This window comes from Lissotriton helveticus, chromosome 7, assembly GCF_964261635.1.
Source record: "Lissotriton helveticus chromosome 7, aLisHel1.1, whole genome shotgun sequence".
Taxonomy (NCBI): domain Eukaryota; kingdom Metazoa; phylum Chordata; class Amphibia; order Caudata; family Salamandridae; genus Lissotriton; species Lissotriton helveticus.
In genome coordinates, this window is record NC_136068.1 from 1,554,563,579 (window position 1) to 1,554,570,905 (window position 7,327).

Consider the following 7,327-nt stretch of genomic DNA (forward strand, 5'->3'; position numbering starts at 1 on the left):
GTTTGGGACTTTCATGCCTTTTAATTCAGCGCGCTTGTTTTTTCTATATTCCCGAATTTTTCCATGAAGTCGCGCTGCACTTTCATTTCCTTCATTCCTTGTGCATGCGCGACTTCTTACACGGAGTCTGAGGCTTCGGTGCCCCTCCGTAGTCTGTTTAGCTTGTGGGCTGTGGCGAGGGAGCAGAGCTGCGCACTTCGGTGCGCGAGGGAAACAGGCTCGTTCCAGACCCACATTCTTGTCATTCTGCTCATGCGCAAGGAGGCGGTTTCATTTTCTGTCATCGGCTCTTCGCGCATCAGCACCTGTGTTGCCTGTCAGATATTCCCTGCTCTATTAACGCTTACCGGAGCGTTTTTCCGGATCAGTGCTTGGCACTAGGGGAGTTTTGGGCAAGCTCCTGCCACATTTGAATATATATTGACACTTTTCTATTTTATTTGAATAGTTTATATTTTTTCTCCTTACTTTTCATTTTAAGACCCAGGCTCTTTCTCTTAAGGAAAACCATCAAGAGGTCTTATTTGCCCGTCGGTTACTCCCCTCCCCTTCCCCCCCACCCCCCCTCTGAATCTCCTTCAAACCTCTTGTAATCTATTATGGCATATTACCGAAGAGGAAGACAAGTGGGTTGAATATAACGAATATGAGGAATATGGGGAGCCTTATGAACATCATTTGGAGGAGCACCCTGTTGAAGCCCATGATTCCCACGTCCAGGGTTTGTTGAGTAAGTCGCTTATCAAGGCCTTAACGCCCCTATCGGAACCCCAGAAGTCCTCTGGCAAAAGAAAGTCTAAGTCCTCTAGTAAGCATTCTTCATCCACACAGGCTTCGGCTGAAGCTCTGCTTAATGCGGCGAAAAATGTTTTAATGGACCATGGTTCCTTGGCGGGCAGGGATACGCAAGGAGAGTCTTTTCCAGCTACCCAAGATTCAACCGATTCCGATGAATCAGTGCAGCCCAAGAAGAAGGTCAAAAAGACCAAACATTTATTTTATGATGCACAGGAGGATGTAACACCCAAGAATTTGCTTTTTAATCCTCAGAATTTAATCCATCCTAGGTCTACTGAGTGGGTTCCCTGTGTGGAAGTGGCGCACTACGTTCAAACTAACTTAAGACAGAGTTTTGAGAGTCAGGTCAGGGCCACCTTGCGCTCCGAATGTCCCCGACCGTCGTTGTTGGGTAAGGTGGCGGATACGCCGGAATTAGATCCTAACATGGCCACTTTTATGCGCAAGTTTTCCAAAGATCCCAAGAAAGGACTGGATCGGGCCTGGAAAGGGTGCCAAGACAAATTATTAGATGTCTCGGGTCCGCTGACTAAGATATTAGATGCCGTAGTTACTGTGAAAGATAAGGGTGTTCCCCTAGATTCTTCTGAGATTATGGAATGGGCGCAACGTGCCATGTGTTTTCTTGGCACTGCCAACGTGGCGTTATCTACAGAGAGACGACTATCCTTTCTCATGCGAATAGACCCCCAACTGGCTGAGATGGCTACTACAGAACCGGGTTCCTTGGCCAATGGCATGTTGTTTGGCGAGGACTTCGTCAAAAAGATGGGAAAATATGTGGCAACTTTTTCTGCCTTGGATAAGGTGCAGGCCAACATCAAACGTGTTTTCCACTCAGGTGTTTTTAATAGGGCCGGTCGTTACAGAGGTCAAGGGTCCGGCCGAGGTGGTAATCAAACCTCTAGAGGTGCAGACCAATGGCAGAGGAGGTTCCCAAGGTCAAAGTTCTATCCAACCAGAAACAGAGGTGACAGGGGTCGTGGACAACGTAGAGGCTTCGGAGGCCAGCAGTTCCAGTCTGGAGATTCCTCTTATGCAGGTACCCATTTTACATTGCAGGGATCATATGGTAGGAGGTCTTATTGCACAGTTCCTTCCCAGGTGGGAGGCCCTGTCTCCCGACCCATGGATACGTAAGTTTTTCCCCCATAGAGATGAGTTTCATCGACGAAGTTCAGTCGTTACTGAACAAAGGGGCTATAGTGCAGACGGATCCTCATCCGCACGGTTTTGTGAGTACAATCTTCTTGGTGCCCAAGAAAGATCTTGGGTTTCGTCTGGTTCTGAACTTGAAGGAGTTCAATGTGGGAGTAGTATACCGTCATTTCAAAATGGAAGGTATTCATCTCTTGAGGGACATGTTGTTAAGCCAGGATTGGATGGTTTGATTGGATCTAAAAGATGCCTATCTGGCGGTCGCCATTTTTCCGCCTCACCGGCGCTTCCTCCAATTCCAATGGCGCAGTCATTGGTTCGAGTTTTCAGCTATGCCCTTCTGTCTCTCGTCCGCTCCATGGTGTTTCACGAAACTCATGAGACCGGTTGTTCAATGGTTACGGGAGAGAGGAGTCAGACTCATAATCTATCTGCACGATATTCTGATCATGGGTCAGTCGGTAGAGGTGGTGCAACTCCATCTGTCTTGGACTATCCAACTCCTCCAGGAGTTGGGATTTCTGCTCAATGTTCCCAAATCTCTTCTAGTTCCTTCGCAAGTGATCGAATTTTGGGGTTTTCAAGTAAATTGCTTGACATCTCAGCTGCTTTTGCCTCTCAAGAAGAGAACAGTGATCAAGAAAGAGTTGAGGAGAGCGCTTGCCTCTCAGACTATATCATTGAGGACGTTAGCCCGCCTCGTGGGTTTGTTGGTGGCGTCCATTCAGGCTATTTTACCCGGTCCCTTACATTACAGGGCCTTACAGAGGTTAAAGATTCTGCATCTCCGCAGAGGCTTGCATTATGCAGAGCAAATTGCGATCTCACTGGAGGCTCGCCTAGAAATGAATTGGTGGTTAGAGCACATGGACGCTTGGAATGGCAAGGCCATCTTTGCGGTGACACCGGATGCCATCATAGAGTCCGACGCCAGTCGGTGGGGCTGGGGTGCTCGTTGTGGGACACTGGAGACCGGGGGTCGGTGGTCCCAGGAGGAGTTGCGACTCCATATCAACTGCCTAGAATTTTTGGCAGGGTCATTTGCGATTTGAACTCTGTCTCCTCAGCGAGCGAGTTGTTGTATTCTTCTGCGTCTGGACAATGTGTCCGCAGTACGTTATATCAATCGCCTGGGCGGTACCAGATCCCGACTTGTAGCGGAAATTGCCAAGGATTTCTGGCACTACTGCCTGGATCACCACATTTCATTGACGGCGGAATACATTCCAGGTTCGTCGAATGTGGTGGCAGACTGGAATTTCTGAGGGACTCCAGCGATTGGAGACTTCACCCCAATGTGTTTTAAGCATTGAACTCCAAATGGGGACCGTGTGCTCTAGATCTGTTTGCGTCCAGACTCAACAGACAACTTCCCCTGTTTTACAGTTGGCGTCCGGATCCGTTAGCGATCAGCTCGGACGCCTTCCTTCAATCGTGGATGACGGGCATTCTATATGCCGTTCCACCCTTCGTCATGATTCCGATGTTTTTAGCTCAGACACGCAGGCAGGGGGCAGAAATAATCCTAGTATCCTCATGTTGGAAAGCCCAAGCGTGGTTTCCGGTGGCAATGAGCTTATCGTGTGCCTCACCGGTTCGGATCAGGTCATTCCCAGAGTTGAGGACGGATCCAGTGGGCCTTCAGCATCCCTTAGTCCTGCAAGGTCAGTTACCTCTCATGGCGTGGAGACTTTCCGGCGACGTTGGCAAGTGCCGGGAGTTTCGCAAGACTCTCTCTTTTTTCTCTCCCAGTCTTGGGCACCTTCCACGCACAAACGATATGAATCCGCTTGGCGACGATGGGTGCGTTGGTGTGGTGAACGGCAGAGTGATCCCTTGGGATCAAGTATCTCTGTGATTGTGAATTTTTTATCAGATTTGGCAAAATCAGGCATGGCCTATAGGAGGGTAAACAACTTTAGATCAGCCATTTCGGCAGGACATCCTCACATGGATGGTAGACCTGTAGGGGAACATCCCTTGGTCTGTAAGGTAGTATGCGGTATCAGGTTGGTAAATCCACCTCAACCTAGATATCAGACGTTATGGGATGTTTCCATAGTTCTTAGATACTTGAAAATATGGCCAGCTAATGAAGGGCTGTTGCGCAAACAATTGTCTGCCAAGCTGACGCTTTTATTATGCCTTATTTCATGCAGACGTGTGTCGGACGTATGTGCTCTGGATTTAGCAGGTAGAGTGTTTACTCCGTCTGGAGTTTCTTTCACACTTTCTCGTCGTACTAAGACTAATTCTAAATGCATTACTTATCCTGCCTTTCCTCACCATAGCAAACTGTGTGTTGTGCAATGTTTAAAGGTCTATGAGGATTGTACCAGAGATTTCAGAAATGATATGGCAGGTCAATTGTTGATATCGGTTCAGAGACCTTTCCGCCCAGTCTCTTCCGCTACTCCAGCCAGGTGGATTGCCTGGTTATTGACCCAACTGGGAATTGATTCTTCCATTTTTGGTGCTCATTCTGTGAGAGGGTCCATGGCCTCCAAAGCCTTAGTGACTGGGTCCAGGTTACAAGATATTATGACTGCGGCGGACTGGTCCTCTGAGTTCACTTTTAAGACCTTTTACCACAAACCTATTGAGGATATTGCGTCTGTTGTAGTGGAGCAACTTTTAACTAGCATAATTTGAGCCTCCGTGGACTGACATAGAATGAAACATTTTCTAGCTAACGCGACAAAGAATTTTCAATTCTATTAAGGACACGGAGGCGAGAATTATCCCACGCAGGATGGATTTCTTTATATGTTGCGTATCTTCATAATGGTTATAATGCTATTTGCTTGCATATTTCAATGCTACTGTTTGACTTCTTATTTTTTCCCACCCGATTTGTTAACCCCTTCGACGCTCATGACGAGCTGGGCTCGTCATGAGGTAGCCTCCTCGCACGCTCATGACGAGCCCAGCTCGTCATGTAAAGTGCGAATCCCTAAAACCCAGCGTACGGGCGGAAATCCTACCGCACGCATGCGGTTAATTTATGACTGGTATTTTCAGTCTGACATGGGTGTTATGGCTATGTTTCTTGTTTCAGGCGACCAAGGAAAACAATCCTGAAGTGTGAGCTGTTCTGACGAAGCTTTGGACCGGCCTTCTACGTTTGAAGAGAATTGGTCGCTGACGCGGTTCGACGTCAAGCTAGTTTCAGTCCTGTTTCAGTTTATAGACATTTGCAAAGAAAGAGGAAGTGATTATTTCATTGTGGACATTTATTCATACAAGTGTGTTATGATCGGTGCAGACCTGGAGGGGGTTGTCCTTCCGGGGTATGCAGTTTAAAGTTTAACCCTTTGCGGCTGTGTGTTCAGTAAAGATAGAGAAACATAATTCTCACCTCCGTGTCCTTAATAGAATTGAAAATTCTTTGTCGCGTTAGCTAGAACATTTTTCAGTCACGCATATCCTTACGTGAGGTCACGCTACGTGACCCGATGTGGTGGCCATCTTTATGTTTTGACCCATTAGACGGTAGAGTTCCTTGTGAAGAGTTTTGTGTACATTTCAAGTCGGAACATAGCAAGCAGCTATCCGGACATCGTCGGACCTCAATATTATGAGACTGGCTACTCGACTTGTATACGCTATCAATAATTTTAAATATTACGAAGAAAAGTAATATCCATAACAATTGGTATTACTATAGCCAGGTATCTTTTAAGAGAAAAGTGTGCACACGATGATGTGCACACCATAACTTACTGACTGTACTTCACAACAACACCACTTTAGAAAACTGAAGTATACCTATGCATACATATTTCTACAGTTTTTAAGCAAAGCATTACAACAAAAATAAACAATAATTGTTGTATACAGTTATAGTATTATATTCTACTAGAGTTTATTTTGATACATAGTACATATTATAAATGGCATCTCAAGGTTATGGATTAGTTCCTCCAGTACCATTCCTACCTCGTCCTGGTGAAACATTACTTAAGTGGTCTGAATGGAAAGATTATTTCTTAAATTACATATCTGCCTTAGAAAAAAAAATGCTTTTACACAGTTTAGGTCCTGAAGGTTCTAGAGTTTATTATCGGATGGAAAAGAAGGTAAGACCTACGTAGAATGCAAATGTTTTCCTAGAAGCTCTTGAAGATTAGCTCGCGGATAATGAATAACGCCGAGGCGGACTCGATTTGGTCGTGACTCTTTGATAATTGAGAGAGACCGTGTGATTTAAGCCACGGATGCTGAGAATCAACCTTTTTTTGTCAAGTGGACATATTGTATATATAAGGGATTATTTACAGTACCTGAGTTAAGATAGTGGTCCCCACCCGTGTGGGTGGCATTGTGGGCTTACCAGGTATACCGGACCTAGGCGTGGCCAGGACCTTCAAGATTGAGTACCCATGTCCTGATGAAGCCTACATCATCTGGCTGAAACGTGACCGCGACTGTGTCGACACCTTTTGGATGGAGTCCCTTGCTCTAATTTAAAAAGATTTGATTTGTTTCTGTTGGGCACCTATACAATTTGAGATTGGGTTAATGGTCTAACCCCCTGGTGCTTTCCTTTGGGACCTCCACTTTGTTGTGCACTCTTTTGCAAATTAGGAAGAGGCATTTACTTAAATCAGTGTATATATATATTTGTATATATCTGTTGAATTTAGGGTACAGATAAATGATTGTAGAGATTGCATATGTCTTCTATATTTGTACATAATGTATATGTGATAATTTGTATATAGATTGTTGATTGTCGTGCTTCTCTAGATGTCCGCTCATATGTGCGTATATGAATTTTCTTACATATGTGTATAATGTTCTATTGTGTTTCACAAGATAATTAGATGTTTCTTGTTGAAAAATTAAAAAAGGATTAATCCCTTCAGTACCCCCTTTTTTCTACTTTTTCATCCTTGGATGTCTCCTGCTCAGGTACGGGAGGGATAAGTGGGCAGAACCCCTTACCATTTCTTATTTTTTGGGTATTTTCAGTCTGACATGGGTTTTATGGCTATGTTTCTTGTTTCAGGCGACCAAGGAAAACAATCCTGAAGTGTGAGCTGTTCTGACGAAGCTTTGGACCGGCCTTCTACGTTTGAAGAGAATTGGTCGCTGACGCGGTTCGACGTCAAGCTGGTTTCAGTCCTGTTTCAGTTTATAGACATTTGCAAAGAAAGAGGAAGTGATTACGTCATTGTGGACATTTATTCATACAAGTGTGTTATGATCGGTGCAGACCTGGAGGGGGTTGTCCTTCCGGGGTATGCAGTTTAAAGTTTAACCCTTTGCGGCTGTGTGTTCAGTAAAGATAGAAAAACATAATTCTCACCTCCGTGTCCTTAATAGAATTGAAAATTCTTTGTCGCGTTAGCTAGAACATTTTTCAGTC